The sequence below is a fragment of the Gobius niger genome (genome assembly GCF_951799975.1).
Source record: "Gobius niger genome assembly, chromosome: 1".
In the NCBI taxonomy this organism is placed as follows: domain Eukaryota; kingdom Metazoa; phylum Chordata; class Actinopteri; order Gobiiformes; family Gobiidae; genus Gobius; species Gobius niger.
Window position 1 is genome coordinate 8,328,200 of NC_136852.1, and position 13,770 is coordinate 8,341,969.

Sequence of the window (13,770 nt, forward strand, 5' to 3'; positions counted from 1 at the left end):
TCATGATTATTTGATATAAGAGCAACACTGTTTTAGAGGCATTCTTGGAGCTACTGTCAATTCCAAATTCACTTTGATGCTCCGGTAGGTGTCAGACTGAGCCGTGTGCTGCATCACATGGTTTATGCATCTCTCATGTGTGGAGCGAGGGCAGCAGGATGAGGGGATGAAGGGCGAGAAAGAGGAGCCAGGCCTGAATTTTAATGACGAGGAGAGTGGATGGAAACCTACACCCCACAAGGTCACGGCGCACATTCACCAAGGTGCCGCTCCAGCCCAGTGCGGTGCAGCAGAGGAACTTTTACACAACTTTGATTTATCACGGCGAAACGTGGGAGCGCTGACGGGTTTTGGACTTGATTTACTGTACGCGGCGGCCATGTTAATTGTCAACATGAGTGGGAAACAGTAAACAGCAAGCACTACTCTGAGAAAAGTCCACTGACAACGTCATATCAAATCATCAATACAAAACCCAAGCAAATATTGAAAAGTGAGATTTCTTCATATTAGCCACCAATTAACCAATGACCACCTATTACTGGAGCAATAAGGTGGAAAACGACAACTAAAAACTACATATTTTATCACTTTGCAGAATCAGAATAGCTTTTATTGCATTTGTCAGTGAACAGGTTCTTAATCTAAAGAAAACTGCTTAATTTCTTAGTTGTTGTGACCGTGATGTTTGTTTGATCTGATGTAGACCTGGCTCAGACCTGATATAGACTTGGTGTAGATCCGGAACATGCAATCAGGCCCAGCACAGAACCTCTGGATGATTTTGAGAAATATAATTATGCAAAAAAGAGATAAAATACCTGTTAAAGTACTATAAAAAAATACCAGGAAGCACTGTCAGTGTTTTCATTACCTGGCAGAACATAGATACAGACGGCATCTCGTCATAGAAGGGGGCGTGGCCTCGCCGAGGGGGAAAATATAATATTTTGGGCTCTTTTTAGCCATTTTCCGGCGAAATATAAACGTATTTATCACATACAAATAAAGTCAAGTCTAAATCGGGTCCATATTGATGTTTATTGACAGCAGATTGTTCAGTAGAGGTCATACCGCCTTTGCTATGCCCAATCCCGTCAGACCTTGGAAGCTAAGCAGGGAAGGGCCTGGTCGGTACTTGGATGGGAGACCGTTTGGTAACACCAGGAAGCCTAGCGAATGTAGTGAGTGAGTGAGTGAGTGGTGGTGGTCGGAGGGGCCGATGGCGCAGACTGGTTGCCTCGCTTCCGTCAGTCTACCCCAGGGCAGCTGTGGCTACAATAGTAGCTTACCACCACCGAGTATGGAGTGAACGTATAGTGCAATGTAAAGCGTCTTTGAGTGTCCAGAAAAGCGCTATATAAAACCAATGCATTATTATTATTATTATTAAAAAACGTCAGTCGTAGCTAGCGTTAGCATTAGCACGATGCTAATATGAAGCAGCATGTTAGCATTCTCCGTTTATTTATAGGTTGTTGAACCACTTTTCTCCTCCTCTTCATGTTTTTGTATCTTTATTTAGTAGAAAACTATATTCACAATTCAGCATTTGTTAAAGTAGTTTTTGAATAATTAGTGAAAATTTGCATTTTTCTCCTTAACTGAAATGACCATATATGGGCGATGCGAGAGTCTGTATCTATCCCACATTCTTCACATTATGCTAAAATGGTGAGGTTTGGCCCTTGGTTCTTTGGCAATGATGAAAATCAGCACAAACTTGCCCAGTATAGATAATCTTATTTAGCTCTGTTTTAGCCCTGGTTTAGTTCTTGCTTGGACACAGTTTAAGTCCTGTGTTTATGAACTCTTGTTGTGAGAGCTTAGTATCTTCAACGAAGGTTCTTGATTCGCAGACTAGATATAGACCACTAGGAGGAGTTAGGGTTAAGGGTTCTGTACACTTCAACTTCAGAGTACAAAAGATGGGCATCTCCAGTACGACTACAGACATGAGAGATTAGTTGTTTAAGGTTAAGGTACTTTATTGCCCCGGAAGAAAACTTGTCCTCTGCATTTCACACATCCTTCAATGCTTTAGGGGAAACCCATCAGGAACAGGGGACGACCTCAGCGCAGCACCCAGGGATCTATCTCCACATGTGGAGCCAGGCTCATGGTCAGAATCACCTGGCTGGAAGATTCAACTATTATGCAGATGAACCCGGAGGAAACCCATCCAGACACAGGGAGAGAAACATCATTTCACAGAGACAGACCATGTTACTGCGTCAGTCAAACTTGCATCTGTTTCCCCACATTCCCGTAAAGGTGGTGGTGACCATCTTCAGATCGGTGCGCTCGGCCACTGATCCTTCGTGGTCGATTTCGTTCTTGTTTAGTCCCGGGGTGGATGATAGACTTAGCCTGTCAAGCCACTACAACTTCCTCTTTGGACGCGGTGGCAAACGCCGGCAGGGAGTTGCGCATCATCTCTGATTAACAGCTTTGGTGCTTTGCCAGATGATTTGGCAGACGATGGCGCTATTTCTCACACTATATTTGTTTTAGTACAGACAGACCCTGTGTTAATCTGCCTGTCAGTCACACTCATCTGAGCATGAATTAATAAGAGAGATACGAGACTGGTCTTTGGATAGAAAAGGGAAGGATGGGCAGCTCATTTAAGGGTAAACCTGATTAAGACGAGATGCTGCAGGTGAATAGGAGCATAGGGAAACTTTAGCTGTAGATTACTGGCATAAATGTGAGAAAAAAATATATTGCAAGGCTTTTCATATAAAAACATGGTGCTTTATGCTTAAAAATGCCCAAAATGTGCCATATTTTCGGCGACGAAATCTGAATAATGGATTGAGATACATTCAAATGAGTTACCAAGACTTTTTCAGTGGGAAATAAATCTGTAGAAATTGAATTTTCGCCTTATTTTTTGACATTTAAAACTCAATAAATCAGGCTAAGAATTTCCGTAGATATTAAAAAATCCCTCTGAAAAAATCTTAAAAATATTGTTCAGTCCAAGGTTGGAAGTCTTAAGTTGCTATTGACGTGGCCACAATGCCACAATGAGAGAAAAATGCATTTTGAAAATACATTTTTCTATATAAATCTATGGGGAAACATAACCTGGCTAACGCCATGCTGCTGTGTGCGCTCAAATCATGTCGAACTGCACAACAACATGGGGACCATGGCCGAAATTTTCGCATGGATTTGGAAACTAATCACAGAATGAGGAGGGACGGCAAGATGATGACGAGCTATTTGATATACGGCAGCTTGTAGTTTCTTTAAAAGCTTCTTTAAAAGTTTATTTACGGATCCAACATGACAGCAACAGACACAACGCTATTTTTTGATCAAGCTTTAGGCCGTGTTCTAAATACTTTAGCTCGAAGGTTTACAGCGGGTACGTCATATGTCATTGGATACGATGATACGATTGGCTGTGGCCACGTGCAGACGCATGGTAGACATTCGTAGCGCCCAATAAACGGCTATGGACGATCGTAAACCACACCTTTCCTATGAGAAAATGAATTGGTGGTCCCCAGACTAAACATCACTTGTGATTTTAGTCTGGCGTTAGCCAGGCTAGGGGAAACATTGAATCAGTGCAATATTTAAACATGTTATTGTGAAGATTAGGTATTTTTTGTTTCCAGGTGAAAGCTTTATGGTGGGGAGACCAGTATGGCCCAAAACCTGTAAACTGAAAAAAATGACGTTAGCCTGTAGTGTCTCACCTTAAAGAGACTAGATGCAAGTTGGTCATTTTTATACTCACTACTGCCACCTCAGGTCTTACACGTAACTGCAGTCTCTATATTAAGCTGGAGAATGACGGCACTTCAGACCCGAATTAACACCGTTTTTAGTGACAGTGCAGGATTTTAGAGGCAGGTCTGAGCTCAGTCTACACATTAGGACATGGCTGGAACATGTAGGGGGATGAATATACTTGGTTTTAACATTTTTAAACCCCGTATAGTCCCTTTAATCATTCAGTGTAGGACTCTGAGTCGAGTTGTGTACCTTTTGCCCCTCATCTCACCGTTTTCTCAGCCACACAGGGAACATTAGTCCACTTCTGCTGGAAAACGACACTCGGCAGCCGTAACAAGGGAAACATCCATTGTGAGATCCGTTTAGCAGCAGCTGACGAGTCTCACGTGAGCTCTCTGCGCCGAAACAAGCCCGACGTTGAGCTGATATCGTTGCCTCAGAGACGACGATAGAGGAGGGAAAGGCACGTGAGTATTTGCATAGAGCTTAATTTGATCTACTTGAGATTGCAACTTCCTTCCACTTGATGTAATTAAACCTAGAGATGCGACTAATTAAGTTGACGGGGAGGAACGGGAGCGTGGTGAAGGCGGCGGCGGATGCGGATGATAGTAAATATTGACAAGGCGGGCTGATTGGGGCTGAACAGTGTCGCGGTGCGCCGGGGATTAGGAAGTACAGTCATTCGCACATACGAGGGAGTGAATCAGCAGCTCGTCGACACAAGCCGCTACTATTATGGGATATGGCAAGTTCAGAATAGTGTGATGTGACAGACAGAGCTCATAACGTTGCGGATTTGTACATTATGATGAATCACAAGCTATTATGTTAAATCTTGTATCAACGTGCGTGAAAAAAGACAGATTTTTTCATCGTTTGATCACATAAGCAGTAAAGTGGGACTAAACGCAATACTGCTGACATTCAAAAAAAGTCTGAATATAAAGTAATAACACTAATACCTCACTCAAAGTGCTTTACATCAAAGAACCACTCACCCATTCATGCACCAATGCACCAATGTACGCAGACACTGGAGGCAAGGTGGGTGAAGTGTCTTGCCCGAGGACACAACGACAGTGTGCACCTGCGGGATTCGAAACCTAACGGTGGGTCAAATACACTTATTATGCATAAGAGTACTAAAATATATGTGGTTGTTTCAGGTCAAATAAATGAAACAAATTTAAAAGAATGGAATAAATCAACGTTATTGTTCTGTTTTCTGGTGCTAGACAACAAATATTTTAGTATAGGAATCAGAAAAAATGTGTCTTTATCGTATTCCAAGTATCGCTTAAGTATCGGATTTATCGTATGGGGAAAAAATGAATTGTACCCAGCCCTGTCTATAATAAATGTCTTTTGTCTTAAACAGTGACAAAAAGTATGACACTTGACATTAAAAGGATATTTCAGGATTTTTGACATCTCATATAAATGTCTGTGTCCATAGAATAATCTTTGGAATATAACTGACCTTGCATCACATGAATGATCACATTTTGAGGGACTATTTTCTAGCAGTTCACTCCGCCGCTGCGTAGCTCATACAAACACGAAGCAGATGCTGCTCACATAAAAGCTCTTTTTTAAATGCAAAATGGTTATAATTACTCTATCAACACAGACATTAATAGTGTTAATCTGGTGTTATAAGTGATTTGCCTCAGGTGCACTGTGGAGTGTGTCAGACTGGTTTTAATGCAGGCTAGCTGATACCATAGAAATGCACTAGCCTTCCATTAGCCTAGCGCCACGAAACTCATCAAACAAAAGAACTGCATGAATTACAAAAAAAATATCTCCAGAAATCAGCAACACTCTGGACAACTAGGAAATGAGGCCCTATGTCAAAAAGCCCTGAAATATCCCTTTAATAATGGCCAAAGTTTTCAGACAGAGTGGAGTGGCGTTACTTTAGCTTTGTTTGGGGCTATAACTTCAAGACCTTACAACTCGTTAAGGAACGTAATAACTCCCAAAGAAACAAACTAATGACATGAGTAATTAGCAGGCTAATCACCAAAGATAATGGCAGTAGAAAATACATTAGACAGTATATCCGAATGACGATTATGAGCGTGTTGAGAGGAGAGACCTGTTGCCCGCTCTCAAACCCCCGCTGCTTATTATCGTTTGGCAGATGCTTTTTTCCCACGTTCATTTGGCCGGCTGCGACGGCGGAAAGTGTCCAGGAATGTCAGCGTGCGTAATTGCCAATCTGCGCCCGGCCCAGAGGCCTCGTTCGCAGCGATGATGAGGACTTTTTATGGTTCGGCGGCAGATGGAGCGAGTTTATAAAAACAGGAGCGAGCAGATGTTAACAAGCCGCCGATCCTCGCCGCTTTGTTTAGCGGCTTTGTTTTAAAAGATCGCGAGGCTGTGTCAGTGTTTTCGCTCCACTTAGAGCAAGAAGGCAAAATACTGTGAAGGAAGTGTTGTTATTATGGCCGTTTGTCACTCAAGGAAATGTATTCGTCTTCATCGGCTCATTTGAAGAGGATTTTGGACTAAGGCTTTCATGCAAGCTTCATTTTTTCCCCTTATACTGATAGCTTGATGCTGTCCTTTTGAATATAGGCGTGCAGAGGTGCTTGAATATGGGCTGAGGAGGCGCTACAGTTACTAAAAACAGAGAAAGACTTCATGTTAACTCTTTGATGCCTTCACTTAGTCTTTAGAGTGGAAGAACTTTGGTAGAATCCTGCAGCGTGACTCACAGTGCCTAGACTTTGTTAATCATGCATTAGCCATGAGTGTTTGGGCTTAGCTTCTTTGTACAAGCCTTGCAGTTATTCACACATGTGGCATCAGCAGCTACTCAGAGCTACAGCTTGGTACCGTTAATTTTTTGCCGATACCAGTACTTTAACGATACTTGGTTTTGAATACCGATACCTGAACGATTTTTTTTTTTTTTTCACAAATGTACAATATCAGGTTGAAAGAAATGTGTGAAAAAAGGGGAATAATTTGGGAAAAAATTGAAAAATTAGGCAAAAATACGAAAAAAGTGGAGGAAAGTCGGGAGAAAATAGGGAAGATATTAGTAATAAAAAAAGGCCAAATATAAAGGGGGAAAAAAAGAAAGAAATGGTAATATCTATTTGAGCTGAAACAACCAAGTTACTTCCTTTAACGCTGTCCCTGTCGGCGTCTTTTTACAAGCGTTTCAGTTGTTTATATTTACACATGTGGTGGATTTTTTTGCACAAATGTACAATACCGAGTTCATTTCCTGTGTCAAGAAATGTGTGAAAAATGGGCCAACATTTTTGGGGGGAAAAAATGTGAAATTGTGGCAAAAAATAATAATATTTAAATCGGAAAAATTGGGCAAAAATACAGAAAAAAGGGGGAATAATAGGGAGAAAAAAAATGGCAAAAATGAGGCAGAACATAGGCCAAATATAAGGAAAAAATGTGTAAAAATTTTTTTTTTGAAAAATGGGGCAAACATTCACAAAAAAAGGGAAACAATTGTTGGATAATTCGGTTTCGGTAACTGCTTTGATCTTTTTTTTTCCCCGATACCAGTACTACCTAAACTTTTTTCTCAATACAATACCGGTATCGTTTAACGGTACCCAGCTCTACTGAATTGGATCTGAAAAACAGGAATGTGAGCGACCCCAGGCGGCGTTTACTAATGCTTCGTGAGGTAGACAATTTAAAACAAACATCTGCTCTAAACAACATATGAGTTCTTACCACTCGACACAAAAAAGTTTCCATTTCATTCCTCCAAATTTCAAACTCCTCTCCTATTTTCCTTCTTTTTCAAAAACACTGTCTATTTTTTGTCCTTTTTCTCATGTTACCATTATTACAAACATAGCAATCTCCTAATGTGCTTTAAATGGAGCCACTCAGCGCAGAACAACAGGCCCACGCACACTTTTACCTTTAATTGAATTTTAATCTGCGTTTGCAGTCACAAATCACACAGTGCCCGGCTAATTACCCGCCAACGATAATGTTATTGGATTTATATGGAAATGCCCCGGCAGCAAAGTGAACTCACGAACGTTATCTCAGGATGCAAAAGCTGGAGCTCTTTGTTCAAATACTGAAATATTTAAAACATTTTATACATATATTTTAATTTAGTTTGAATGATTTGATTCGAGATTTAGTCACAAAATACTTTTAAGCTTAAGCCAACAAAACGTCATGCAGATTTAGTCGACAAAATCATCATCATTTTTGGTTGACAATGTCATATCACCTAAAGGCTGTTACAAATACACTGCCTGACCTTAAAAATATGTTGCACCCAAAAAAAAGGTCACACGCTCTAATACAGCGTTTCTACAGGCAGCAGCTAGTCAAATATAATGCTTTTAGAGCCATTTTAAAGGGGCTAGACGCAAGTTAGCCGTTTTATACTCACTTCTGCCACCACAGGTCATGTGTGTAACTGCACCTTCTATATTAAGCTCGTGCATGACGGCACTTCGGACCCGAATTAACACCGTTTTGAGTGACAGTGCAGGATTTTAGAGGCAGTTGTGGTGAACCTGTCTGGGCTCATTCTACATTGTTGGAATATGTAGGGGGAGGAAAATACTTAATTTTAACATTTTTAAACTCCGCATAGTCCCTTTAATGCCCAGATATTATATATTTAATGCCACCAACAGAAAAGCCTGTACATATTTAATTTCTTGAGATTTGAAAGGACTTTGATAATCATTAGCCAAGTAGACACAATGTTGGAGCATAGCATAGATTTCAGCCAAAATTGCAGCTGAATGGGTTTTTCGATGTTTTTTGATTAATCTCTTACCCCCCGCCTTAAAGGAACAGTTCACCGTTTTTCCATACTGTGATATGTTCTTACCTGAGCTTAGACGAGTTGATGGGTGGTCTTTGTGTGTGCCCAAAGTCACCCAAAACGACCAAAGATGTTGTTAGCATTTCGCCTCTCCCAGCATATTCCTATGGCTCCAAACGGGGGTGAAGTTGGAAGCTACCGCGCTACAGGTACGCATCAACTCGTCCAAGCTCAGGTAAGAACATATCGCAGTATGGAAAAACTGTGAACTATTCCTTTAACCGAGTGCATTTTCTCCAGGTCAGCATTACCCAAATCTTAAAGCTTCTCGACTAGATCCTGAAACGCCTCATTTGAAAGCTAAGACCTACAAACTGATATAAACATAGCTTTTTCCTCGCCCTTGCACTGTTGCCATGTTGTCGTAGTTTTTTTTTTTTTACCTTTTTTTGTCACATTTTTATGGCTTTTTGTACACGTCATTTTTGTACATTTTTTGGGGGCGTTTCCGCAGCATTTTTGTCACTTTTTCATTGCATTTTTCTGAATTTTTTGTCATAATTTTGTCCCTTTTTTTGCCAATCTTTTCATCCTTGTTTACGTCTCATTTACGTCTACTATTTAGCCGCTTTTTTCACAAAGCTTTTAGATTTGGGTAAAGCCAAATTGTATAAAATGTGCTCGGTTCAGGTGGGGTTTAAGTGGTTACCTTCCATTATCATTGGGTTAAAGATCTGGACTCTGTGGCGGCCAATCCATGTGTGAAAACGCTGTCTCCCTGATCCACTCTTTCACAATGTGAGCCCGATGAATCCTGGCATTGTCATCTTGGAATATACTTGGAATATGGATGGAATAACCTGGTCATTCTGTCTCTTCTCATTCTTTGGGCACATAGTGTTGCTGAACCTGGACATAACCAACTGCAGCAACCCGAGACCACAACAATAAGGGTTTTTTTTTTGGCCAGGCAGTGCATTAAAGGAAATCCTCACAGCCTAGAAAGATGGTGGAAAGGGAGAGCTGGTGTGCAGAGGGAGACACACAAGACAATGGCAGGCTGTGATGTATGTCCGCTCCGCCGGTGTCCTCCAGTGGTCTCATTACGGGGCGGGACTGAGAAGGGAAGGTGAGATGGTTACTGTGGCAACGGCACAGGATGACGGACAGGCAGGCGGCGGTGTGCAGGGGCTGACAATACGAGACCTATACTGAGCGTGGACATGTAAAAAGAGAACGGACAAAGAAGGGATGCACAATGCGACACGATATGGAACATTTTTGGATTAAAACTTATCACAAGGCTCTATTTTACTCACGATGAGAAATCAAAACAACATTTTTGCTAAGAATGTGCCGTCTCGTTGTTTTGACGTGATTTATGGTTTATTTCTCTGGGCTGATCTGCATGAAACAAAAACTAGCTGAAAAAACCACCCCTATATCTGAAGTATAGGCAAGTTTGCTCGGTCATGGGGCTATTTTTGCTCTGTCGCGAACAAATATGGCCCTCCCCCCATGCCCCAACTTCTTCCATCTGGACAAAGGTTTTTAGTTCCAAGATGTAAAATTACATGGTTTAAAAATAGCTTTTGTGCCTTTTATTGATGTAAGAATCATAAAAATCATAGAAATCATCTGATCCTGTGCCTACAAATGAGCACATTTTGTTAGTCGCCAAATCCCAGACCTGATTTTAAGCCGTACTAAGTAACTCATGCCCCTAGAGGCCATAAGCGCCACTGCAGGTGTCGCAGCATGTTGCGTTTTTTTACTCATTAATTGTGTGTGAGAGTAAATACTACGCTGACAGAAAAGACAAAGGGTGAGAGGGATATTGTACATCCAATTACACAATGGAGATCATTTTGTTCACTCAAACTTGGCTGTAAATACTGTTTAAGTGGTGCCAGCCCACAGTTAGCTTTGCCCGTTAGCCTGTTAGCTTCTTCTTCATGATTCCATTAGTGTGTATTGGGGCCTCTGACCTGGTGCAGCAAAGTTGCAATTGTGGTTTTCTGGCCAGAGACACCAGGGGGAGATGAAAGACCCCCCAATCATCCCATTAACACTTGTATTACCCCCAGTGGGACCACGGAAAGGATTTATTAAGGTAAACAAGTTACTTAGTTCTTCTTTAAACTGGCATTCTATCTCTATACAAATGAATAGGGAAGCCAGACCCAATACTCAAATATGACGAGGTATGTTTGTCCTTTTGATGGAATTAATATCGTTTCTGTTGTTTCTTTATCATTAGTGGCCATTCAGATTAGAAAAAGCATAAAACTTAACTGAATTTGAGTTAGCATTTAGCTCAGAGGACTAATTCGAGACACTTATTTGTAAAGTTAAATCTCCAAAGGTCTGTACATTCATTAATGATTTCTTTGACCTCACCTACATGGTCGATGTGTTGACAACAGCTGAAAACATCTGGATCGTTCATAATTTGCAATGTTTGATGGCTAAAGCTAACGGCTATAGGAAAAATACATAGAGCCGGCTAACGGACTCTCAACTTGCTAACTGTTTGAATCGAACGCCGCTTCTCCTTTTTATTTCTATTTGTACAAAGCATTAGGTTGACGAAGGAAGGGTGGGGGTCCTTGACAATAGTATTTTTCGTTTTAAGACGGGACAGCAGGATGAAGGGGGGGGGGGGGGAGACATCCATTTCTCGGACACAAACCAAAGACGCTAAGGACAGATCAGTGTGGACTATTGACTCTTCATATTTCTCAAAATCACAGAACACTGGGGGAGGTTCTTCTAAAAGCCCTGAATCACCCGCAGAGTCACATGGGCCAAATTTATCCCGTTCAAAGACGACACACCCGGCGCTCATTTGGGACAACAGCGCGTCATTGCATAATTGAGCAGGCGGCCCACTTAAGTCCTTATCTATCTGGGGAGAATTAGACCTCTGAATCTGCCGGCCCGCTCCACGGTGCCAGGAAATGATGGGCAGCGCAGAGGGGCAGAGCTAAGATTAGAGCCCCCGGTTGATTGACAGCGTGATAGAGCCAACTGGAAGCTCGCCATCTCTCCCTTAAGATAGTCTCCTTACAGTAATGAAGCGCAGAGAGCCGGCCCCGCGTCGCACCGGGGCGGCGGCGGCGGCCAGGGAGATAATGACCCAGAGGAGGACACTGCTCCACAGCCAAACGGTCACCGAGCGAACCGCCATTTACGCAGCAGCTGGGACAGGAGGAGCGGACTGTCATGGAGGGGAGGCTGTGAGACTCAACTGTGGCCTTGTGTGATCGCTTTTCCCCTTCAATTTAAAGGCGCTGTAATCAGTTTTTCCTGTATTCAAACCCATCGCTTCATACATAGAAGAAGAAACCCTGTATTATCTTCGTAAACGTTTGTGAAAAAAGACACTGATAAAATGGATGATTAAATGAATGGATTAAATGGACCAAATCCTTTTTGTTTTGATGAACTATTATAGTAAAACTAGTCAAGCAATGTCATTACTGGCATAGTCATTTAGATTGACTCTAACTGAATGTTTTTAATGATGTTTAAGGAGAGACACAAAAAAATGCATTTAGCGATCTCAATTTGAAACTTGTGCTGTAGTTCAGTGGTTCTCAACCTTTTGGAGCCGCGACCCCCTTTATAAGAATTAATGGGGTTTGTGACCCCCATATGTATGTATGTATCTTCTTTATTCCCGCTGTTGGGTCACACCGCGGGAAATGGGGTGCATTAGCCGATATAATTCTCATAAAACAAAGGACAAAACAAATGGCTATATCAAATATATTACATTTAGAACAAATAATGGCACCCTGGTGTCAAACTCATTTGGGTCGTGGGCTGAATTTCAGCTTCCTCGGCGGGCTGCATATAATCTTAACATGAAAATATTATTAGGAAAACATGTTTCCATTTTGAATAATAATGAGCTGTGATTCTAGAACAAAAGCCCGACATGACTGTAATAAATAGTAATGTCTTAAACTTGTTTTGCGCTTCACAAGCCTGTGTCACAAGTTTCTCAGAGTACACTGTAGTCATTATATTGTAGTCATTATTCATTGACTCCACACTCTGTTGCTATTGTAGCCACAGCTGCCCTGGGACAGACTGACCAATTACCAAGGGGCTATAATGTGTTGTTTGTATCCTGATCTCTTATTATGTCAGTGCCCTCTGCTGGACACGGGTGGAATTATTTCCTTTTTTAAATTTAAGTTGCCCCCTAGTGGCTAGAATGAGCAAACGTGGTTGGTTATTTCCATCCTTTTTTGAGAGGCATACTCAGGAATTTGTGGTCTACAAGTCAGGGACCGGATCATCTCGCGGGTCACCAGCTTGACATGTCTGATCTACATGATCTGGTGACTTCCTCAAATTTTTCTCACGACCCCCAGGCTGAGAACCACTGCTGTAGATTAGTGACATAAATATGCTTTGTTTTCATATAAGAATGAGACATTTTATAGCTGGCTCCCAGAAATTAAATGACCATATTTGGATTATAGCATCACCTCAGACACCCTTCACAGGACACGTGGATGTAAATTATGTCAATATTTGTGAATGAATGTGCGAGAAAAAGCCATTCTTCGTCATAAAAAAAGCATCGTACTGGGTAAGTTTAGTCTTTTTTTACTCTGAAAACTAGGATGTTAAGGGAGAAAACTTGCCAAAAATTGACCACTGCGTGAAAAGTCTATATTTATTTAAGTGACTTTCAAAAAACTGCATCCTTTCTTTCTTGCTTGCTAATCAATGTGATAATCCTGGCGAGATTTATGTGGATGTGTGCGCACTCAGAGGCACTTGACAGAAGTCTAGCTCAGCATATATGTGCTAAGAGCCAGTGCCCACAGTGAAGCAGCGAGTTTACAAAGTGCTGCCCCCTGTGGCGTGGACGACCTTTCCGAAAGCACACATCCCTGTGAGCATGTGATCGCAGCAGCTGGGAGGTGACAAAACGCCCTTGTGCTGGACACTCTTTGAGCCGTGGAGACGTGAACGAGGATGAAGAAAAAAAAAGAAGAAAAAAACGCACAGTGGGCAAAGCAGCGGGTCCACACAGCGTGCAGAGACGGAGGCAGGTCACGCTTGGCTTTCTCCCCCTGACAGCAGCCCCGCATTCTGGGTCAAACTGTGCACCTCTCGGATATATATGCAGAATGCTAAAGCCAGGGATTACGTCAGGACATTGGCTCTGACAGGTAAACACGCAGGAAAAACAACAGCAACTTTGCATCGAG

General features: G+C 41.9%; 1 protein-coding gene and 1 long non-coding RNA gene across 6 annotated transcripts in view; one reads left to right on the forward strand and one right to left on the reverse strand.

Annotated features, from left to right (window-relative positions):
* The window catches only part of LOC306977254, a 56,699-nt gene extending 55,124 nt beyond the window's left edge, over positions 1-1,575 (forward strand). The window contains exons 2-3 of the long non-coding RNA XR_013793821.1: positions 1,066-1,398; positions 1,526-1,575. This is a non-coding gene — a long non-coding RNA (uncharacterized lncRNA). The remainder of the gene's footprint in view (positions 1-1,065; positions 1,399-1,525) is intronic.
* The window catches only part of LOC306975571 (cell adhesion molecule DSCAM-like), a 231,536-nt gene that overhangs the window by 117,754 nt on the left and 100,012 nt on the right, over positions 1-13,770 (reverse strand). The window lies entirely within an intron of this gene.